At 34.5% G+C, this 24,787-nt stretch overlaps 1 protein-coding gene across 2 annotated transcripts in view; it reads right to left on the bottom strand.

Annotated features, from left to right (window-relative positions):
* STK3 (serine/threonine kinase 3) overlaps positions 1–24,787 on the bottom strand; it is a 269,186-nt gene that overhangs the window by 40,912 nt on the left and 203,487 nt on the right. The gene's annotated exons all lie outside the window — the stretch shown is intronic.

Raw genomic sequence — 24,787 nt, 5'->3', positions numbered from 1 at the left:
ATCAAATTCATAGGAACCCGAAGTAGAATAATGGTTCCCAGGGGCTAGGGAGAGGGGGAAATAGAGATACAGTTAAACGGATATAGAGCTTCACTTTTACAAGATGAAAAGAGTTCTGGAGATGGGTCATACAATAATATGAATGTACTTAATACTGAACTGTACAATTAAAAATGGTTGAGATAGGGGCCCTGGGTGGCTCAGTCTGAAGTGTCTGCCTTCAGCTCAGGTCATGATCCAGGGTCCTAGGACTGAGCCCAGTGGGGGACTCCCTGCTCAGCGGGGGAGTCTGCTTCTCCCTCTCCCTTTGCCCCTCCCCGCACTTGCGCGCGAGTGCGTGTGTGTGTGTGTGTGTGTGTGCGCTCTCTCTCTCTCTCAAATAAATAAAATCTTTTAAAAAATGGTTGAGATGGTAAATTTTATGTTGTTTTTTACAAAAATAAAAGAATATTTTGAAAAAATAGCCAAAACAATCTTTGAAAAGAACAACAAAGTTGGAGGACACACACTTTCTGATTTCAAAACTGACTACAGAGCTACAATGATCAAGATAGTGTGGTACTGGCAGAAGGAAAGGCATTTATAGCAATGGAATAAAATGAGAGTCCAAAACTATTCCTCACATTTATGACCAACTGCTTCTCTGTAAAGGTGCCAAGGCAATTCGATGCGGGGAAGAATAGTCTTCAACAAATGGTACTGGGACAGTGGGATGGCAACATGCAACAAAATGAAGCTGGACTCCTATCTCACAACAGATACAAAAATTATCTCAAAATGGACTAGAGGCCTAAATATAAGAGCTGAAACTACAAGACTCTTAGAAGAAAACTTAAGTGTAAATCTTTACGACCCTGGATTAGGCAAAACTTTCTTAGATATGACACCAAAGCACAACCAAAACCAAACTGGACTTCACCAAAATTAAACAACTTTTGTGTTTCAAAGAACTCCATCAAGACAGTAAAAAGACAATAGGAGAAAATGCCTGCAAATCATATATCTCATAAGCAATTTGATGTGGAATATATAAAGAACTCTTACAACTCAATAATAAAAATACTAATAACCCAATTAAAAATGGGCAAAGGATATGAATATATGCAAATGGGAAATGAACATGTGAAAAGATATGAACATCATTAGCCATTAGGGAAATACAAATCAAAACCACAGTAAGATACCACTTCATATCCACCAGAATGGCCATATTCAAAATATAGATAATAGCAAGCATTGGCAAGGATGTGGAAAAAGTGAAACCCTCACAAACTGCTGGTGGGAATGGAAAATGCTGCAGCCTAGAAAACAGTCTGGCAGTTCCTCAAATGATTAAAACCTAGCACTATCATATGATTTGCAATTCCATTCCTAGGTATATACCCAAGAGAAATGAAAAGTCCATACAAATGTCCACACAAAAACTTGTACAATATTGTTCAGAGCAGCATTACTTGTAATAACTAAAAGGTAGAATGAATCAAATGCCCACCAATTCGTAAATGGATAAACAAAATGTGGTACACTGCTACAATGGAATATTCAGCCTTAAACAGGAATGAAGGGCTGATACATGCTATAACGTGGATGAACCTTGAAAACATTATGCTACGTGAAAGAAACCAGACACAAAAGCCTCGTATCACATGATTACATTTAGATGAAATGTCTAGAATGGGCAAATGTAGAGACTGAGGAGACAGAAAGTAAATTAGTGATTGCCTAGGGGTTGAGGGGGGAGTTGGGGATGCTGGCTAGGCGTGCTGGTTTAATTTTGGGGGTAATGAAAACGTTCTAAAGTTGATTGTGGTGATGGATGTCCAACTCTGTGACAATGCTCATATAGTGATATTTCACTGAATTGTACACTTTAAGTAAGTGAATTGTGAATTATATCTCAATAAAGCTGTTATACACAAACACAGTACTTACAATATTAAATGACTGAAGTATGTTTCTGGGAAAGCAGCAAACGATGTGAAAGCACAAAGTTGCAAACAACTGAAACGATGTCTTCACACCTAAACTGTTTCCTGATTCCTGACAGAAAAACTACTAGAAATATAAGAAATTTATTTACATTTTAGATACATTACAACATAGACACATAAATACTGTCCTCCTCAGAAAAGACCCTGTGGCCAGTACCGTGATAATAAATAACCTAGTTAACGAAGCCATAGTTGAAATTCCAAAGTAAGTTTTTCTTAAAAAGCAATTAGGCAAAATTAGAAGGTAAAAAATCACAACAGAGTATTAGAAATTTCATACAGAAAATGGCAGCAGCAACCAAAGAAAAACAGTTGTTGAATAAGAGAAGGCCGTGAGACTGCCACGAAAGGGGTTTCAGCTGGTGAAATGAAACATTAGATGTGCCTCCAGTAAAGGGAGAGCTGGGAGCTAAGAGAATTCACAAAAGAGTAAGCCTGGAAGTATGCAAAAGATGGGAAGGAACAGTAATTACAGCTAAAGCTCTAATTAGATAGAGCAGGTAGGGAGAGCTGTGGCTTAGAATGGAATTTTAAAAATGTATGAAAAAAAATCTCCCAAATCTTTCTGTTTTTAAATCCCCACGTGAAGGTGTGGACTGACTCAAGAGTAGAAAGTGTCCATTATCAGGTTCTTTCAGTGGTGCTGGGGCAGGAGGAGAAGGAACTCTAAGAAAGCAGCTAATGAGAAGAGATCCCAGAAACTAGTTCCTGTGCCCCATTCCGGGGCAACGTTGATCTCTCCACTGTGAGCAACAAACCAGGACAGGTAAAAATCCCCACTTGGTAGGTATCACACAAAGCATGACGTGGCTCTGCCCTTCAAAGGAGCCTTAGGGAGGATCTTTTGCACTTAAAGAATTTATGAACCCACACTGCTCATCAAGATCACCAACGACCTCCTTGTTGCTAACTACCCAATAGTAAATTATCAGTCCTCATCTTTCTTCAGCTTGAGTAGATTGTGAACTATGTGAGAGCACTCTGCTTTTAGAACACTGTTCTCACATGACTTCCAGGATTACCATGCTGTCCTGGGTTCCTACCTCCTTGATTGTCCCTTGTTAGTGTCTTATGCTGGTTCCCCCCTCCTTTTCATCTTTTTCAGAAATAACATAATGTCACATTTTCATCTGCTGTGTTTATCTATATTTTCTTAACACAAATTTAATATTTATTTATTTTTTAAATATTTTATTTATTTATTTGACAGAGATAGAGACAGCCAGCAAGAGAGGGAACACAAGCAGGGGGAGTGGGAGAGGAAGAAGCAGGCTCCTAGTAGAGGAGCCTGATGTGGGGCTCGATCCCAGAACGCCAGGATCACGCCCTGAGCCGAAGGCAGATGCCTAACGACTGCGCCACCCAGGCGTCCCACAAATTTAATATTTAAAAACTCACCCAATTAAAGAACTACTTTGGAAAATAATTTAACTTTTTACTTAAAAAAGAAGAAAAAAAACTCTGAATGAAGTGATACACTATACATGAAATGAAAGATTCAAAATTCATAAATATCTCAATTCTCTCCAAATTGACCTAAAGGTTTAACAGAATCCAATCCAAATCCCACAGGAATTGTTGTACAACTTGATATACTGATTCTAAAATTTGCATAAACAGAGAGGGAGGCAAACCAGAAGATTCTTAACTCTAGGGAACAAACTGAGGGTTGCTGGAGGGAAGGGGGGTGGAGGATGGGGTAATTGGGCAATGGGTATTAAGGAGGGCACATGATGTAACGAGCACTGAGTGTTATATGTAAATGATGAATCACTAAATTCTACCCCTGAAACAAATAATACACTATATGTTAACCAACTCAAATTTAAATAAAAAATAAGATAAAATTTTCATGGAAGCACAACGGGTCAAGAGTACCTAAGGATTCTCGAAGTAATTGATCAAGGTGGGGGAACTTGCTCTACCACAAAGCAAGACTTCTATGAAAGCTATGATATTTAAGACAGTATGGTATTTGTTTAGTTAAACAAATAGATTAATAAAATACAACAGAGAGCCTCCAAATAGTATCTTTCATATATAGACACTTGACTTATGACAGAGATGGAATTTCATAGAGAAAGGATGGATTTTTCAATCCTTTCAATATATGGTACTGGGACTAGTTATGAAATTGGACCCCTATTTGGCTCAAAAACGAAGTGACCGAAACTTAGGTCCACACAAACATGTGCACCATGCTTATAGCAGCTTTATTCATAATTTCCAAAAACTGGAAACAACCAAGGTAACCTTCAATATGTAAATGCATAAACAAACTGTGGTACATCCATACGATGGAATACTATTCAGCAATGAAAATAAATGAGCTATCAAGCCATGAAAAGACATTGCGGAACCTCAGATGTATATTGCTACGTAAAAGCAGCCAGTCTGTAAAGGCTATATATTGTACATGATTCCAATTATGTGATAATTTGGAAAATAAAAACTACAGAGACAATTAAAAAAGATCAATAATTGCCAGAGGTTTGAGGGAAGAGATGGAGGGATGAATAGGTGGAGTGCAGGGGAGTTTTTTAGGGCAGTGAAACGATTCTGTATGAAACTGTAATGGTGGGTACATGTCAAAATCCACAGAACTATACAATACAAAGAGTAAACCCTATTGTAAACTATAGACTTTAGTTAATGATGTACCATTATTGGTTTCTCAGTTATAATAAATGTAACACACTCGCAAAACTTGTTAATGTGAGATATGGGGGTGGTGGAAGGGAGCTAGAGGGAATATCTGGAAACTACTTTCTGCCCAGTTTTTCTGTAAACCTCAGACTTCTCTAAAAAATGAAGTCTATTAATTAAAACAAAACAACATGGAAGGTAAAACTATAAAACTTTAGGGGTCAACAAATAAAATATACTTATGTTCTCTTAAATATGATGCAGATAGTGGATACCTTAACAAAGGATAATGAATTCAACTATATTAAAACTAAGAATTTCCATCATTAAAAAATGCTACGGAGTGTGAAAGGACAAAGCCATAAAATGGGGGACTATATTTGTAGCACAATACAACTGGAAAAAAAACTCCAGAATGTATGAATGGTTCTCTACAATCAATAATAAAGGACAACCTTCATGGAAAATAAGACTTGAACAGGCACTTCTCAGAAGAGGAAATTAGAATGGCTAAACCCATGAGAACCACATAAAACTATATTCAATCCTGTTGGTGATTCAGAGAAACATGAACTAAACTGTCACAGAAGACGATTTGGTAGCTACCAAATTGGTAAAAATTCAAAAATCTGGCAATAGCAAGAATTAGTACTGAGCAATGGGAAACATGTACAAAAATTTTCATAGCAGTGCTGTTTGTGATGGTAAAAAAAAAATGAGAAATGACTCAAATATTAGACAATAGAGAATAGACATACAAAACCATGGAATAATCACTTAACAGAATACTATATATCACTGAAAATGTGTGAACTAGAGGTTCACACATCAACACGGATGATCCTCAAAAACATACTGTTTAACGTCCCCCAGGTGCCGTGGCACAGTCAATAGTTTGACTCCACAACCATGACATTCCTTTGGACTTCCATTCCAAGAAATGTAAGAATAAATTTGTGTTAAGTCACTAAAAAAAAAAAGTGTGTGTGTATGTGTGTGTGTGTGTGTGTGTGTGTGTGTGTATGCATACACATATATATATATATATTTGAGAATCCATACCTGGTTGGCAAAACTACAAAGAAAAAACAGAAATAATTACCACAAAGCAAGGATAGTGGATATTTCTATAGGGAGCAGAGGAGGATACACAGGGGGCTTCTATGAAACTGGAACTGATATTGCTTAACCTAGGTGGTGGGTATTTGGGGATGTGTGTAATTATTTTTTAAAGTATAAATACAATATTTGGTTCACAAAATTTAAGAATATAAATACAAATATAAATATTATATATATAATTACATATAAATATTATATATATTACACAATATAAATTAACAATAATATAATATATAATAATAATATAAAATTATAAAAAGGCAAAGATAGAAACAAATACAAATAAAAGCAACTTTAGAAATATAATTTATGTATGTTGTCTTGGGTCAAGTATTTTTAAATGCTACATACCTTGACAAAAGGAGCATAACATAACTTACAGAAAGGGAAAAGGAGTGTACATATTTTTCCCTAACCATATGTGATAAATTTAAAGTATCCCTAGAAAAGTTAAAATAATAGTACAATGAACACACCTATATACCCTCTGCTTTGGTTCAACAATTCTTAACATTTTACTATATTTGTTTGCTTGCTTTTTATACACACACACACACACACACACACACACTTACTTTTTATTTTGAACCACTGGAAAGTATATGCAGAACATCCCAGTATTTTACACCTAAATAATTCAGCACACACCTTCTGAGAATAAGTACATTTTCCTACATTACTGCTTACTACTACTGTGCTCAAGAAGATGGTTGTAAGTCTATAAAATCACCTAATATCCAGGGACTACATATCGTTTTGAAGAACAGAAAGCTTGGGAAACATACATAATAATAAAGCTAACTGAAAGGTTACCCACAAAAAATTCACTGAATATTCTGAGGGAATATTTATTTTAAAAATCACTGTTTTTATTACCTATGAATTAAGTTTATCTAGGTCAAGCTGGGTGGAGCCAAATTTCCCAACAATGTATACAGTTCTCAAATTTTTGAAACAAAAAATCATAACACGTGGTTTGACACTGGAATGAGAATATATGAAATTAGAAACTCTGCAGGAAAACCCAAGCTATGTGGTCACTGCAAACAGGCTACAAGCAGATCAGGGTGGTTCTGTTACAAGGCAAGTTTAACAGAGACTATATAGGGACGTTATTCTGAGCCAGACCCAGGGAGAAAAACAGTGAGAAAATCAAGACTCCCACGCTGGATGAGCTAGGCTCTTGGAGCATAACTATATGCGTATTACAACTGATTTTCAATACACAGAAAATTTCACTACCCTAGTATTTAAGGTCCTGAAAGTCCACTTAAAAATATTTTATTTCAGACCTCAAGTTACATCTATGCTGCCTTCAGAAATACTTTGTATTATCTATTATTATTCTAAGAGTTGGCAAATTCCTAAATCAAAAAGATATTCTCATCATCCTACTATTATAATCCCCTATCTAGCACAGAGGTAGAAAAAATAGTCATGGCTCATACTGTGTGATTCTATTTATGTGAAATGTCAAGACAGGCAAATCCATAGAGACAGAAAGGAGATTATGGTTGCCTAGGGCTGGGAGGAGGGGGATGTCGGTGGGAAATGAGGAGTGACTGCTAATAGGTAGAAGGTCTCTTTGGGGGGTGATGAAAATATTCTAAAGTTGATTGTGCAACTGTGTATATATATATATATTAAAAAACCCCACTGAATTGTATACCTTAAATGAGAATTATATGACATGTGAATTATATCTCAATAAACTTGTTATAAATTTTTTAAAAATAGTTATGGCTTATGATGTTTTAGATTAATCATAAGAAGACATAATTTAGGCAAATACTATGGGAAAATAAATTTAAAATAAAGTTCTTAGCAACTGAGGACTAAGAATTACTACCACAATTTGACAGACATTAATTAAAGCAAGCAAAATTATTGGTGCACATATTCTAAAACTTTTCCAGTAAATATTTTAAACATATGGTCTTGATCTCTTTTAAGATGCAAAAGAATTAGGAAAGGTCAAGTTAAAAACTAATGATGTATTCTTACATGCCTTATAAAATGAGTAAACAAAAGCTCAGGGAAATTGGTCTAAAAAAAAAAAGCCTTCCAAAACTCATCCCAAATTTGCCCAATCAAGTCTTTTCCTAATCATCTACCTTTGACTTTTTTTAATCTAAGAAGTTTGTCTAATGATCTAACTTGATAGAGATTCAGCATATGATGAAAGGGAACTTGCAGAAAGTAAAATAATTATAGGAACAAAATACCTTTCCCTCTCTTCACTTGGACAAAATATGTTTAGACAGGATTAAACAGCAATTTCTTAGGCAGGTCTCTAAGGTTTTCCTATGCACTCTCATGGCTGGCCCATCAATATAAATTGTCTTTTACTTTTAAACCTCTTAAAAACTGCACATGCAATTCATGCTCATAACAACTTCGGATAGAGGGGTGTGTGTGTGTGTGTGTGTGTGTGCGCAAAATGTATTTTTGTTTAAAAATCTAGATTCATAGCATTAAAATACTTAGGCTGTTTTATATAAGCCACCTTGTGAACCTTGCGTTCAGTCTGATGACGATTATGCAGATTATTAATAGGTTGGTGAATTTAATGAAAACATCTTAAAGGAATTATTTTATTAAGGAAAATTACTCTGACATACTTTAAATTTTGATTTGATTTGATTACTCCTACCTAGTAATCAAACAGCTCTTCTAGCAACAATGGCATAAAATAAACCAATCTCATAAACCTAAGCTTAGAGTTTATCATAGATTAAGACTTTCAAACTTTCAATTAACCATAAATCAAAGTACATACTGGGGAATAAGACAAATATAAAATGAAAAGACAGTCATACTCTAACAAATAGTCTTTTAACAAGACTGTAAGTAAACCTAAAGTTTATCAATATTAAATAATTTATCTGCATATTAAAATTAGTATTGTATATTCTATCAAAAATTCTATTTTTCTACTCACAGAAATTACTTATAGAATAATAGAATTCAACCATAAAAATTAATACTTTTCTAACACTTGCTAAGCTTTTATTTGAAAGGTATCTATTCCTCATTAACATTTATTCGAGTCACTTATTTAATAAAAATAAGTTCTTTACTTTGAAATTTTATAGGGTTCAATATCAAGGTATTTTAATAAATGGTAACATAGAATAAATTCAAAAGAAAGGTTTAAAAAACAAAAGCACTAGGCTTTAAAATGAATCCTGTAAATACTGGTGTTCAGGTTATACACAAATATAAAAAAAATCAGAGCAGAAACTGGCATAATGAAAGAACATAATTTTGAAACTTATCATTCTAATACATAATGAATTTCTATAATGAAGAAAGGATTACCAGGGACACTAGACGTCATTTTCTGACACTGCTATTAAGTATTATTTAACAGTCAAATTCAATTTAGTGCCTAATCCAGAGCCACCCCACAAATATGCAAGTCCTATTTTGTCTATGTCAAAAGTCAGTTATGTATGCTATTGTTCTTACAATTTCTTAATCAGTTTTGCAAATAATTACAAAATTTTTACCAGGCCAAATGGCCCCATGTTCCCTACCCCCACCCACAGACTGTCCTTATTTTAGCCCCTATAACATCAGAGGACTTTTTCCTTTAAACTGCAAATAAATCCTAACTAGTTATAAGATTTATTCATAGGTGCTCTCAATAATATTATGAACTACTATCCTTGTGAACTATTAATGATTTATATAAGATATTTAAATCTAGTTTTTTTACAGCCAGAATTCACATTTGAACAAATAAGCAAACACCAAACAGACTAAAGGTAAATCTAAAGATGTACCATTAGTTTTACAAGTAACTAACTCTTTGTTAAGTTTAATAAAGTCACGGGCAGTTGTTTGCTTCAACTTTGAAAGTCTCTGATTTGACTAGCGGTTAGGATCTAAAAAGTCTAACAGCTACATACAGATAAAGTAGGAGGCCCTTTATTCTGAGTAAAGTGGGAAGAGCAGATCACAGTGTAGGGATGTTTTGCAAGTAGTTCCCTTGACTGAGTTTTTAAAGGGAAATAAAAAGGCACAGAGAGGGTACTTACAGTGCTTTTGCTGAATAAACCAAAGATTAAAAACTAAATAAGAGGTTTAATTGTCGGTATGTTACCCTAAAAATAATAACTAACAGCAGAACCTTATATATTAATTTATATTTGAACCAAGTAATCCCAAGTAAGTTTCAAAAAATAGAAATAATAACATGTTCTAACCTCATATTAACCTTATTAATATTTTGCCATGGTCTGGAAATACTAATTAAAAAATTGGTTCCCATTAAATAAATGAATAAAGTCCAGTGAGACAAGTGCCTACTCGTATGTGCTGAATTTGAATCACTTCAGATGCAGTATTTAGTAATTTAATATTTATGTATCTAGCAAATTTTAAATATAAGAATGTAAGATACTTGATTTTAAAAATATGAAGTAGCTACCTGTGATATACCTGTATATAATGCCTGTGATTATTTTTATTCATTAGAGATGCAAAAAAATTAAATGAAATTTCTTTCTGTTCTAAGAATCAGAAAGAGAATATATAGTCATGCTTAAGTATTTTAGAACATTTTCCCTTAAAGAAAAGCTAATTGATGCTACCTTAATTATAAGAAGCCAAGTCTATTGTGAAATACATTAATATGAAATTGAGTAAAAGTATAAACTGGTATGTTTCTTGAATGCCTTCTCTTAGACTGTTAGCATTTCTTTTTAGAATTTATCATGAATTTAAATAATAACTTCTTAACAATGATCTAGGGAAATATATGGGCACATAAATATAATCCACTTTCCCCTGGAAATATATTATGTATCTGAACATAGAACACAAAGCCTGAATAAGAAATGTTCCAATGTTTTAGAAGTACTTTCCCAGCTGTTCGAAGCTGGTTTTATTTTTTCATATTAAGTATTAATATAAAACAAGTTTTTCCTAAATTTATAAAATAAAGGTGACATCAGAGGTATATTCATTTAAATTAGAGTATACGCATTAAATTATTACCAACAGCAAAACTGATAAACATGATACTGTTTTTTAATGTTTTAGTTATGAAACAGAAACTGGGATAAAAATTCCGTATGTATCACATTTAAAAATAGCCTTTAGCTTTTCAAATGGATGTGATTTTTTTCTAATCTTTCAAAATAATAACCATAAATGGAGATGAGATGTTTGGCCTGAATTTTTTAAGCTCTTTTGCACAAATTCTGTTTATTTTCAGTTAAACTTTCAGACTCAATGTTTATAGAGTAAACAGACAAATTATAAAGTATTATCTTGGAGATACGAAATGAATATAATTTTTGAAGTCTCATAGAATTCAGATGGCAGAAACCAGAACTAAACAGATACACAAATATGTGTCACAGGTGCACAGTACCCACTTAATATTAGCATGAAGCTAAAAATTTCTTTTCTTCTTCTTTTTTTTAAGTAGGCTCCACACCCAGTGTGGAGCCCAACATGCGGCTTGAACTCACGACCCTAAGAATAAAACCTGAGCTGAGATCAAGAGTCAGAGGCCCAACTGACTGAGCCACCCAGGTTCCCTGAAGCTAAAAATTCTTTAGCAAAAAGTAGGTAAAAATAGACATTACCAATTATCTTATTTAAATTTCTCTGGAAAAAACTTAAAGTTAAGTATTTATAATCTATATTTATACTGATATTTATAATTTATAAGAATTATTAGTCTGGTCCATGTGATTGCATGGTCTTATGTATCTAAGGCTATGAGAATTTCTGTAATCTTAGCATGAATTCTGAATGTCAGTCAAACATGACTGTTCAGTCAAAAGTAGTTTCATTTAATATTTCACATTTTACCTTTTTAAATTTTTGAGCCTATTGATTCCACTATGGTCATTTTTCAGATCGGTAGGTCTGGCCAACTTATCTCTGGGTGAAATTAAGTGCTTATATGTCTATTCCCATCAGTGACCTGGGGGCTTCTGCAAGGCACCAACTCATTTAAATTGTGAATATATCGCGCTTGGCATGTGGTAAGGACCAAAAAATGTTCACTGCTTAAATGACAAATGAAGGAACAAACTAAAACATTTCTGTAGAGATAGAAACATGAAATGCTCTAAAATGTATTTATCCAGTCAGTAATATTTATTTTTATAAAAGAATGCTGAGTGTCCCTGACCACTGACACTCATAGCAAAGAGGAAGATGAGGGACAAGTACTCCCTAGCTTGAAGACAGCCACTGTCCAAATGTGTTTTTGGTATTTTTGTCTTTTTGTATTAAGTTCTCTATATATTTTGGAAATTAAGCCCTTATCAGATATATCACTTGCAAATATCTTCTCCCTTTCAGTAAGGCTGCCTTGTTGTTTTGGTGATGGTTTCCTTTGCTGTGAAAACACTTCTTATTTTGGTGTAGTCCCAATAGTTTAATTTTGTTTTTGTTTCCTTGCCAGAGGAAACATATCTAGAAAAATGTTTCTGTAACCAATGTCAAAGAAATTATTGCTACAATTTCTTCTAGTTTTAAGGTTTCAGGCCTCACATTTAGGTCTACAGCCATTTTGAGCCTATTGTTTCGTCTGGTGTAAGGAAGTTTCATCGTTGTGCATGTGGATGTTCAGTCTCTCCAGCACCATTTATTGAAGAGACTGTCTTTTCCCTGTGTATATTCTTGCCTTCTTTGTCATAATTGAACATATAAGCATGGGTTTATTTCTGGGCTTTCTATTCTGTTCCATTGATCTATGCATCTATGTACTATGCCAGTATCATACTGTTTTGATTACTACAGCTTTGTACTGTATCTTGAAATCTGGAATTGTGATACCTCCAGCTTCTTCTGTTCTCAAGATCACTTTGGCTATTCAGGGTCTTGTGTGGTTCCATACAAATTTGGTAAGAGATGCCTGGGTGGCTCAGTCAGTTGAGCATCTGCCTTCAGCTCAGGTCATGATCCCAGAACCCTGCTTCCCCCTCTGCCTGCCACTCCCCCTGCTTCACTTTGACAAAAAAAAAAAAAAAAAAAGTTTGGCAAGAGTTACTTTCCTGATAACAATTCTGTACTGGCTATCCATAGCTCACAGGACTACGGTTAAATACATGCTAGAAGCAGCCTCAGCTTGCTGTTAAGGTCTTTGTAACCTAGCTCATTCCTGCATCATACCCAATAATACCCTGTTCAGTAGGCATTATCTCCATTAGGACTGTTCCCTTGCCCAGCTGAAGTGTACAGAAATCCTTCTGTTTTGCTGGCAAAGGCAATTCATTCTGGACCCTATACCTCTGTCCACCCCAAGTCCGGAACACCTATTTTATTCTAACGGTCTTCAGTTGTGCTTCTATCCAGTTTGGTTCGGTGCCATGATTAAACTATCCTCTCCTTTCCTTGATTAATGACTTTATCTTAGGACACAAACTAATGTCTTTACAAAGGCTTAGTAACACTGTAATTGTTAAGTAGTACTGAGCAAACTCTAAAGTCATATTTCCTGAGTTCAAATTTTGGCTCTGCCACCTAGAAGCTATGTGACTTTGGCCACTGAACTAATTAATTTGTCCTTTAGTTTCCTCAATTGTAAAAAAAAAAGTGTGTGTGTGTGGGGGGGATTACAATAATACCTTCTGCAAAGGATCAATGTCAAGAAAGTACTTTGAAATATACTCAGCACATAGTAAACTCTCAATATATATTGGCTACTATTTTTAGTAATACCTAGTTTATTAGCTAGGAGCGAAAGGACAGAAAAATTCTGAGCAGTGAAATTATACATGCCAACCAACTGTGCATACCACTTTGAACTTAAAGAACTGGTATTTAGAAAAACAATGTCAGATGCTGAAGTTTTATTAAAGTTAATGTAGCTTCCTATCATGAATTAGAGCAAAATGGGGCATAGTATCCAAAAGAATGAAAGTTTGATAGTTTTAATATGGAGTCAAGAGGAAAAAAGTATAAATGATTCTAAGGAAGCAAGAAATTCTCACTGATGAGAGCAACTTATAAAATTCAGAAAGAAGCTCACAGGTTGACTAAGTTCTGGAAAATGCTTAAAAAAAAATGACAACAAAAGACAGGGATATCCACTCTCACCACTGTTATTTTGAAAGGCTAACCACAGCAATCAGACAGCAAAAAGATATAAAGGCATTTAAATCAGCAAGGAAGAAGTAAAACTTCACTACTTGCAGATGACATGATACTATATATAAAGAAACCTGAAAGATTCCACCAAAAAATTGTTAGAACTGATAAACAAATTCAGTAAAGTCACAGGATACAAAATCAATCTAAAAAATCTGTTGCAACAAATGAAGTAGCAGAAAGAGAAATTAAGCAATCGATCCCATTTACAATTTTACCCCAAACGATAAGATACCTAGGAATAAACCTAACCAAAAAAGGTAAAAGACCTACCCTGAAAACTATAAAACTCTGATGAAAGAAACTCAAGATAGCACCAAAAAAAATGGAAAGACACTCTATGCTCATAGATTGAAGAAGAATACTGTTAAAATGTCTGTATTACCCCAAACAATCTACACATTTAATACAATCCCTATCAAAATACCAACAGCGTTTTTCACAGAGCTAGAACAAAATCCTAAAATTTGTATGTAACCACAAGAGACCTTGAATACCCAAAGTAACCTTGAAAAAGAAAAGCAAAGCCAGAGGGATCACAATTCTGGAATTGAAGTTATATTACAAAGTTATATTATGAAACAGTATGGTACTGGCACAAAAATAGACACACAGATCAATAGAACAGAACAGAAAATCCAGAATAAATCCACAACTATATGGTCAATTAATCTTCGACAACAAAGGAAAGAATACCAATGGGAAAATACAGTCTCTTCAACAAATGGTGTTGGGAAAACTGGACAGACAATTGCAAAAGAATGAAACTGGATCACTTTCTTATACCATACACAAAAATAAATTCAAAATGGATGAAAGACCTAAACATGAGACCTGAAATCATAAAAATCCTAGAAGAGAACACAGGCAGTAACTTCTCTGACACTGGCTGTAGCAACTTTCTAGATATGTCTCCTGAGGCAAGAGAAACAAAAGCAAAAATAAACTACTGGAACTTCATCAAAATAAAAAGCTTCTGCACAGCGAAGGAACAATCAACAAAACTAAAATGCAACCTAAGAATGGGAGAAGATATCTGCAAATGACATATCTGATAAAGAATTAGAATCCAAAATATACAAATTCAACACCCAAAAACCCAATAATCCAATTAAAAAATGGGCAGAAGATATCAACAGACATTTTTGCAAAGAAGCCCTACAGATGTCCAACGGACACATGAAAAGATGTTCACTTATCATCAGGGAAATGCAAATCAAAACTACAATGAGATATTACCTCACACCTGTCAGAATAGCTAAAATCAACAACACAAGAAATAATAGGTGTTGGTGAGGATGTGGAGAAAGGAGAACCCTCTTACACTTTTGGTGGGAATGCAAACTGGTGCAGCCACTCTGAAGACAGTATGGAGGTTCCTCAAAAAGTTAAAGATAGAACTACCCTACGATCCAGCAATTGTACTACTAGGTATTTACCCAAAGGATACAAAAATACTAATTCAAAAGGATATATGCACCCTCATGTTTATAACAGCATTACCTATAATAGTCAAATTATGGAAACTGCCCCAGTGTCTATCAACTGATGCATGGATAATGCAGATGGGGTGTATATACATGACGGAATATTACTCATCCATCAAAAAGAATGAAATCTTGCCATTTGCAACAACATGGAAGGAGCTAGAGAGTATAATGCTAAGTGAAATAAGCTAGTCAGAGAAAGACAAATATGGTATGACTTCACTCACATGTGGAATTTAAGAAATAAAACAAATGGGCAAAGGGGGAAAAAAGAGAGAAGCAAACCAAGGAACAGACTCTTAACTACGGAGAACAAACTGATGGTTACCAGGGGGAGCTGGGTGGGGGGATGGGTGAAACAGGTGATGGGGATTAAGGAGTGCACTTGTTGTGATGAGCCCTGGGTGTTGTACGGAAGCGCTGAATCACTATCTTGTGCATCTGAAACTAATATTACACTGTATGTTAACTAGAATTTAAATAAAAACTTACAAAACAACAACAAAAATGGTGAATTTCTACCATATCTAAAGAGCTGCTATTAAATGCTGACTCCTAGACAGCTGAGGGTTCAGCAATGACCTAAGTTTCTTAACTCAGTTATTTAAAAATATTTTTCTGTAAGACTCTACCTATAATACTATAGTAAAGGAAAATGGAAAAATAGAGTTTGCTTATAGATATTAGCTGTAATTAACTGATTTCTGCAACTCAAGGGGGGCACTTACCTGCATTTTGTTTCTATTGTGCCTTATATAGATATGCTAAGAGAAAGCTTTCATTGTTCAGAGACAAGGCAAGAATGATTGAATGTTTAAAATCAAAAGAAAGCCAATTTCAGGAATTTTGTACCATCACCGAAGTTCTAATGAGACAGTAAATTTCTTTTCATCAAAGAATATAATCACTAAAATGATTAGCTGTTTTAGATCTTTCTTCCATTAGCAACAATAATTCACAACTGACTACTCGTTTCATTTGACTAGTTACTGAAAAAGCATGGCTGATTATTAGCTCTTCATATATTTATACATTTGTAACTTTATTATGTAGCTTCATGCTTTCTCACATTAATAAAGAAAGTTAACTAAACTGAAGGCCTTGTAGAATTACAACTTGATACTCTAACCCAGGTTACTGGGCCTTTTGTAAGACACCTGAATAATTAACAACAACTTTAATTATACTGCATACTGTGTACCAAATTAAACATGCACTATTACTTAATTCATAAAGAAAAAATAGGTCCTTTATTAAGAACCATGAAAAACGTCTCTTCAAAATAAATTAATGAAATTAAGATATCTGTTTTCCAAAATTCTTTTATCTGCTACTATATATTAGTTTGATACCCTCTTTCATTTATCTCCTTAAGTTCTGTCTATATTTATGGCAAGAAGATTTTTCTGCTATTGACAGATAAAATTATGAACCAAAACTAGTTTGGTTTTAAATAGAGACAGCTAGGTTTTGAATTAACAAAAGAAAACAAAACCTATTATTTACTGGAAAGTCTTCTAACATACTGAATCCAACCTCATGAAACTTTTCTATTTTAATGAGCGAGAAGTACTATAGGGAAACGTTGCCAACCTAACATCAGGATGGGAAAGAATGGTGTCATTATTAGTTTAACTAGGCCAGCAAATCTAATAAGCCCAAAAAGAACAGTGTACTTTTAACTGTGAAAGATTATGTCGGGAAGTATGATGAAAGCTACTTATGTAAAGGGTTCTGACACTAAGATACCATGTACACATTCTGAAAATCTGAATTAAGTATGAAAGTACAAAAATAATTTTAGATTTAAAGAAATTTCATTTAAGTCAGTTAAAGTAAAAAATCTCTCTTTTATTATCAACACAACCTGATATATGTATTACTAGTAACCTCAGTTAGTCCGACTAACAACTTACTTGAAATCTATTGGTTTATTTAAGAAGTAAACACTATGGGACATCAGTCTTAAATTAAAAGGTGACAAATTATATTGTTCACTCTTTGATCCTAAATGCCACGATTGGTTCTTAACATCTCTTTTGATGTAATGATCCCAACAGTCCCCATTGCTTATTGACCAAACATTCAAAATGAGGTTATGAACAGAAAGCCCACACAGTCAAAACAACTTCCTCAGCCATCAAGATTAGCCATAACATATGCTTGGAGTATAATATCTTTGTTTTAAAATGTAAAGTAGCCAATTTTTCAACACAATCTTCTAAATAAATGACATTTAAAAAAGAACAAATTACCATTAGGAAAGTTTATGCTTGTTAGAACTCTTCTTGGTAAGCCATTTCTCTTTTTGCCATGTGCTTTAAACATCTTAATAAATTCCAACATGATGACAAGAAACCACACAGTGCACCTGTGCTTTCTATCTTAATTAATCCAATAAGTACAGGCCTGCTCACTTTGTAAAAGAAATGGTGATATAATCAGTTTTAACTTAAGGTATTATCTAAATAAGCAGAATTAGCTTAATGTTCCAGTAGACCTTGCCCAGATACAACCACTAAATAACACTTTCTGAAATTATGGAAGTTTTAAACAGCATATTTGGGAATGAGAGAGCAAAACGCTCATTCTACCTGAGGTGGCCAAATGGATTAAATTATACTGAGGAACCAATGTAGCAGTTCAGAGACACTAATAGTTTTTGTTGACTTTAGCTACTACGGAATCAACTAAATTCAGTTTAATTGCTGGGTAACTATTACCATTTTATTCCTACCTGTATATAAACACCTATCTTTCAAGAAGGCCACTCTCCTTTCAAAACAAAGGTTATGACTTAAATGTCTCAGGATACTGATAGTCAAAATCGTATAAAAATTCTACAGGGACCTAGACAATCACATGATAGAACTCTGCACACGCCACACCATCTGTTGGACACGATTGCCAGCACAGATTTCGTGAGCTGGCAAAGGACTGAAATAGTCAAGAATTCTGCAAGTATTTTAAAGTGCAGGCTTCTCATTAATTTTAATTTCCTGTTGGCTCTACAAGGAAGGAGTGCGTAGTGAAAGCACAATGTGCCACATACACTCAAGCTCAGGCCACATGTACACCTGTAATCATAAACTCTTATCCAGGGCTATCCACTAAAACACTTGAGAGTCTGTGTTTATTTCTTCTTTATCCCAGAAGAAATAAATCTGTAATATCTACAGTTATCTCTTCATACTTTGTTAATACTTTTGCAAACATCTGGAAATACTTGACAATAATCACTTAATTAATGCAAAGCTAATGGATGACAATATGCTTAAATACTTCATTCAACTGAAGTGGTTTCCTCCGTCCACACAACTAGGGACTGAAGAGAACAAGAAGTTCTTTGACTAAGGAGTCCATTACGAGGGAAACTTTCAGCTACCATCTCTTTAAAAAAATAAAGCAGATGATACCAGGCTACTACTCTGGTAAAAACTGGTGATGTCGCTGGCTTCAGTCTTTACCTCCGGGCTCTCAGCAGGGCCTGTGTCCCTGACGGCTTTCCAAAGGGCCGGCGTCACTACACGGGTCTGCATAGATGGGTGCTTGCACTCCATCATTTTCTCCCCTTGTTTACCCCGCCTAACTGCTGCTGCTGTAGTAGGAGGGTGAAAAGATCCTGAGAAAGAAACATTTCTCCAGAACAAGGGACGATTCCTAAAATGCACGTGGTGGGTCTGGCCTTGCTGCTTTCCGTGTTGTGCAGCAGTGAGATGTGTGTTTGCTTATTTGTTTCCCTAGACCCATACAGACTTGCCAATCCAGGAATCAGTGTAAAAACACTTATGAAAGTCTGAGGCAAATTTATACTTGGAGGGGAAGACTTTTTTCCCCCCTTCTGCTACCATTAATTGAGACTTTTTCTCCAGTGCTGCTCTGGATGATTTTTGTGTCCATTAGCTCAAAAGAACAACGCAAATTGAATAAATATTTAAGAATCATCGTAATCAAGAAAGGTTAACTTACATTTCAGTTTGAGTCAAAGACCAAAAAATGGCTGATTTACCTAATCCCTCTTATACTAGTAATTATTGTCAATCCAATTTTTTTCGTTTTTAAAAAATGGAACCAATAGAGTAGGTTAACAGATGGCTTTTAAAGTTTTTGTTCTTATTCCAAAATCTTTACGTTACCCAAAATATATCTATTTAAGTATGATACTGTAATTTCTGCAAAACATGATCTACACGCTCTCTGTTTAACACTAAACAATCTGGATGCTAAGGCTGTTTGGAAATAATTCTAACAAAAACTGAAACATCAGACTAGTGCTATAATAAACAGATTTGCCTTTTACATTTGTTTTAGGAATCTTCATAGGCACACCCTTTATAAACAGAATGTTTTTTAGGAGAGTTAAAATAACTGGTTCAATTAGCCCAAATATATTTTATCCTTTCTTTTTATTACCTCCAAACTGGTGAAATCATAAATTAATACTCCCATCATCTCCTTACACCCAGGAACACTGACATGAAACAAACAGTTCACAGAAAAAACAAAAGACAAATGCTTACAGAAAATATACAAATCCCGTTGCATATAGGCTTTAAGATAAATAATGCTTCTTATCTACTCTGCGCATCTGTCTAGCAAGTACCTTTCTGAATAAGTTTTGTCCTTTAGGAATCTTCCCTGAATACTACGAAAGACAATGAAGTGCTCACTTTGATTTTTCTTTCTTGAAACCTATTTTCCTCAGTGCAAAAGGATAAACCTTCTACGTGCTGGAAATATGGTCAAAACAACTTCAGGTTGTTTTAAGCAACTTCTACTTAATAGACATAGGAACCACATAAAACTCCAGTTCTTTTTTGGAAGGTAGCCTTGAGACACATCATAAAGAGAAAAGATAAACACATAAACCTTAGCACACTTGTATTTTGATGAGTCACATTTTTTAACATTCTATATCTAATATATGATGAGATGAATAAGACCAGATTTCCCTTATCATTACCAGCTGGTGTTTTAAGTGGAAATCTGTCTTTGCTTTGAATCTGCTTAACTTTGTAAGCAAAGGATTCCATCAAACCCCTTCCGCTTTGTTCTGCCTTTGCTTCCTCTCTTCCTACTCCTTTAGCCCCTCTCACACACTCTTTGTCTTCTACCGCACTCACCAGACTCTTGGCAATTCTTTATTCATCCCCTGGTAATCCTTCCTTTATTCATTTCCTCTTTATACCCATTTACATTCCCCTCAGTAGCTGTGACAGCATTTTCCACTTTCCTCAAAGTGATGAGAGGGTCGAGCAGCTCCAGCTGACAGGTGCATAAATGCTGGAGAAGTAAGAACCGCTCTAGTGACACTGTCCCTGCCCACCCCCCAACTCCCCTGTTAAGGCTACATGCCCTGAATATATCAGAAAAGAAATAATTCTGCAAAAACTGGATCCACCTCTTAAAGCCTCTTTCCTACTGTGAGGGCATTTTTCTTTTTTCTCTCTCTTTTTTTAACTTTCACCTTCTACTCTCCAGTTCCTCACCTTAACCAAAAGCACATTCTTTCATCTAGTAAGACAGCTATTTCTGTTTTTTAATCTTTTCTAATGTCTCCTACACTTACTCCTGTTTTTGTTGTTTCTTTTCTACTTTATTACCATCTTATTTCAAAGCCTGTTTCACGTATCTGATTTCCCTTACCTCTAGTCTTTTCCTATCAATCAATCCTGCATGCTACAATCGAGATTAATATTCTAAAACACTTTCATCATGTCACTCTCCAACTTAAAAACCTTCAGTGGTTTTCTACTGTTCAGGAAATAAAAATTCAGACTTTACAATCAAGGCTTCGACCATCTGAGCCAGACCTACCTTCCCACTTCATTTATCATATCATTCGATATGAACTTGAAAGGCCCAATTTCATTTTCATCCAATACACCTTGTGGTTTCCTACCTCTAAATGTTTTACTACACACATCATTCTTTGTAGCGCCTGCCTTCCCTCCTTCTGTTACCCATCTTTCAAAGCTTATAGTCCCCTTCCACGATATGATTTCACATAATACTCCAGCCTTTACTAAGTCCCTGCTTATGCAAAACCACAGGATATTTAAATTATTGCTCTGGGTTAGAATTAACTTATATCTTAACTTTATAAATTTATTTACCTATAATGTCCAGCACAATCCAAAGCAGAGAGTAGAACATTTTTTGAATTAGTTTAATGTTTTCTAACAAATTTTGGAGTTTTCAGATAGAAGGACTCCAAAATCTATGATGGCTGACAATGTTACCAAAAGTTTACTTATAGGAACTGGCCACTGGAAACTCAATGCTCTAATTCACAAAACCAGAATGAGCCTAAAAGGAACAGTGGAAAGCTGTATGTCAAAAGCTGTGTGTGAAAATTTAAAAAGCGGGGTACTGAAATGGTCCTTACCAAGATCACAAATGACCTCCAATTTCCTAAATTCAATATTCTAATATTTGTTGAATTTTAATTATGACAATTTCTAGTAGAATGTTTGCTTCTACCTTTTGACTATCATGAATAATGTTGCTACGAACAATGCACAAATCTCTGTTCAAGTCCCTGCTTTCACTTCTTTTGAGTATATACTCAGAAGCAAAATTGCTGGATCACATGGTAATTCTATGTTGAATTTTTTTGAGGAATGCCATATTGTTTTCCACAGCAGGTGAAACATTTTACATTCCCACCTCCCGTACGTAAGGAAGGACTCCACTTTCTCCATATTCTCACCAAGACTTGTTCACTCTCTCTTTAACATTCCACTTTGAGTGTGAAGTGGTATCTCACTGTGGTTTTATTTGCATTTTCCTAATGATTAGCAATATTGAGTGTCTTTTTATTTGTTTGTCGGCCACTTGTGTAACTTCTTTGGTAAAATATTTGAGTCCTTCATTCATTTTTTAACTTGGTTGTTTTTTTGCTGTTGAGTTGTAGTAGTTCTTTATATATCCTGAATGTTAACCCCTTGTCAGATATGTGATTTGCAAATGTTTTCTCCCATTCCATGGTTTGCCTTTTCACTCTATTGACAGTGTTCCTAGGTGCACAAACATCTTAATTAGCCTAGTTTATCTATTTTTTGTTGTTGTTCCCTGTGCTTTTGGGATCATACCCAAGAAATCATTGCCAAATCCAATGTCATAAAGATTCTCTTATATTTTCTTCTAAGGCTTTTATAGTTTTAGTTCTTATGTTTGGATCTTTGATTCATTTTGAGTTAATTTTTGTGCATGATGTAAGGTAAGGGTCCCCACCTCATTCTTCTGCATGTGGCTATCCAGTTTTCTTAGCATCCTTTGTTGACAAGGCTGTCCTTTCCCCACTGAATGGTCCTGGTACCCTTGTCAAAATCATTTCACTATAAATGGGACAGTTTATTTCTGGGCTCTCTGTTCTACTCCATTGGTTTATATGTCTGTCTTGTTTTGATTACTGTTGCTTTGTAGTAAGTTTTGAAATCAAGTAAGTATGAGACCTCCAAGGAGAAATCCTTTTCAAGATTGTTTTGACTATTTGAGTCCCTTGAAATTCCATATGAATTTTAGGATAGATTTTTCTATTTCTGCTAAAAAAAGAAAAAGTCACTGGGATTTTGACAGAGATAACACTAAATCTGTAGATTGCTTTGGACAATACTGACAACTTAACATTATTAAATCTTGTAATCCATGAACATGAAATATCATTCTATGTATCGGTGTCTAATTTCTTTAAGCAACGCTTTGTAGTTTTCAGTGTATAAGTCTTTCACCTCCTTGGTTAAGATTATTCCCAAGTATTCATTCTTTTTGATGCTATTATTAATGGACACCGTGCAGGTTCTAGGCATAGGTCTAAGAGGCCTTACCACTTCTGCTGCCACCCTCTTGGTAGGCTACTACCACCACATAAAAGTGCCGGGCTTGCTTGATGGCATCATATGGCCTAGCCTAGTGTGGGCACCACTGCCAGACACAAGAGTGGGTAATTTTAGAGCGATCATTCAGATCCAGGCAAGCTGTCAGATGATTACAGCCACCTGAGAGACCCCGGGTGAGACCAGCAGAAGAACCACTCAGCTGAACTTAGTCACAACGCTTGTGGGTACAAAAATTGTGAACAAATAAAAGAGTTGCTATTTTAAGCCACTAAGTTTTGGGGGTGGTAGCAAAGACTAACTGAAACAGAATTAAATCATTTTATTTGCTCTTTCTTAATCAAGATAACTTATTCATTACTTTGTAGCTCATTTCAAACTGTTTCCCAGAGGCTATTAAGATTTATTCCAACTGAGACAAGACAGAGTTCTTTGATGCTAAACACTTTTACATAATTCATCATGTTCATGAATGATTTAAAGCTTGAATGTTCAGCATTCTAAATAATTTATGACTTTTTAAGAAGTAGATGGCTTAAAATGAAATCTTACCAGTACAGAAATACAGATTTTATTTTCTAATACCTAACTTCAAAATTGAAAAAACAAAAATAAATAGATGTTACAATTAATGTTTTCAGGCAAACTTGTGCCATTGCTAATGTTTGCTAGCAATTCGTACTAGCTATACTGGGGACAGACTTTGAAAGTTTATTATCTGATTATTTAAAAACACAAATAATCACAATATTTAGGAGAAAAGTACTTAACATTAAAAATATTAACAATCCCAAAGCATTTAGAGGCATGTTGATGAAGCAAAATGGCTTATTATTACTTAAAAATTTTTAAGACACATATACATCTAAAATTCTATTTACTTATAAATAAATGTATTTATTAATATGTATCGCCATATAGGATTGTAGTTATTTTATCTGGAAAAAATCAGAACAATATGTAAAAGTAACATTATTTAAAACATGCTAAAGTAAAAATTTACTTCATAAAAAACTTCTACTACATTAAAGAACTCATTTTGAGAATTTACTCTCTCAAGATGTGGAAATAGTTGCTTCAGAACTATTTACCTATATTGTACACACTCTTTAAAGGAAATGAATAATAAGGAGCCGGGCAGAAGAAATAAAGAGAAAATATAACAAAGAAACAATAAGGCACAGTTTTATATTGAAATTTATATGCTAACTAGATACACAATAGGACTATTATTTCTGACAAACCAAGGGGAATTAACACTTACTCAAGTAGAAACTAATTCAATTAACTTTCGAAGTTGAGGCAAATGTCTCAAACTCTATGTCATAAATACCTTTGCATCATTTATTTTGGAAACTGAATTTACTGACAGAGTATTTCATATTTGCATTACTGAGAAACATTTCTGACATAATTGTCATTTTAATAAGAGTCCTAAACATTTCTCTAAATTTGGGCTCTGATATAAGCAATTATTTACATTTCTCTGCAAGCACCCATCTACAAGCAAACTATAGTTTCACAGTTCCCATACCCACATATATAGCTATATGCTGAATATTAATACACAGTCTAAATTTAATAA

The sequence above is a fragment of the Ursus americanus genome, chromosome 9, assembly GCF_024610735.1.
Source record: "Ursus americanus isolate L20-20 chromosome 9, mUrsAme1.1.p, whole genome shotgun sequence".
Classification (NCBI taxonomy): Eukaryota; Metazoa; Chordata; class Mammalia; order Carnivora; family Ursidae; genus Ursus; species Ursus americanus.
This window is presented reverse-complemented; position numbering and strand designations above follow the sequence as displayed.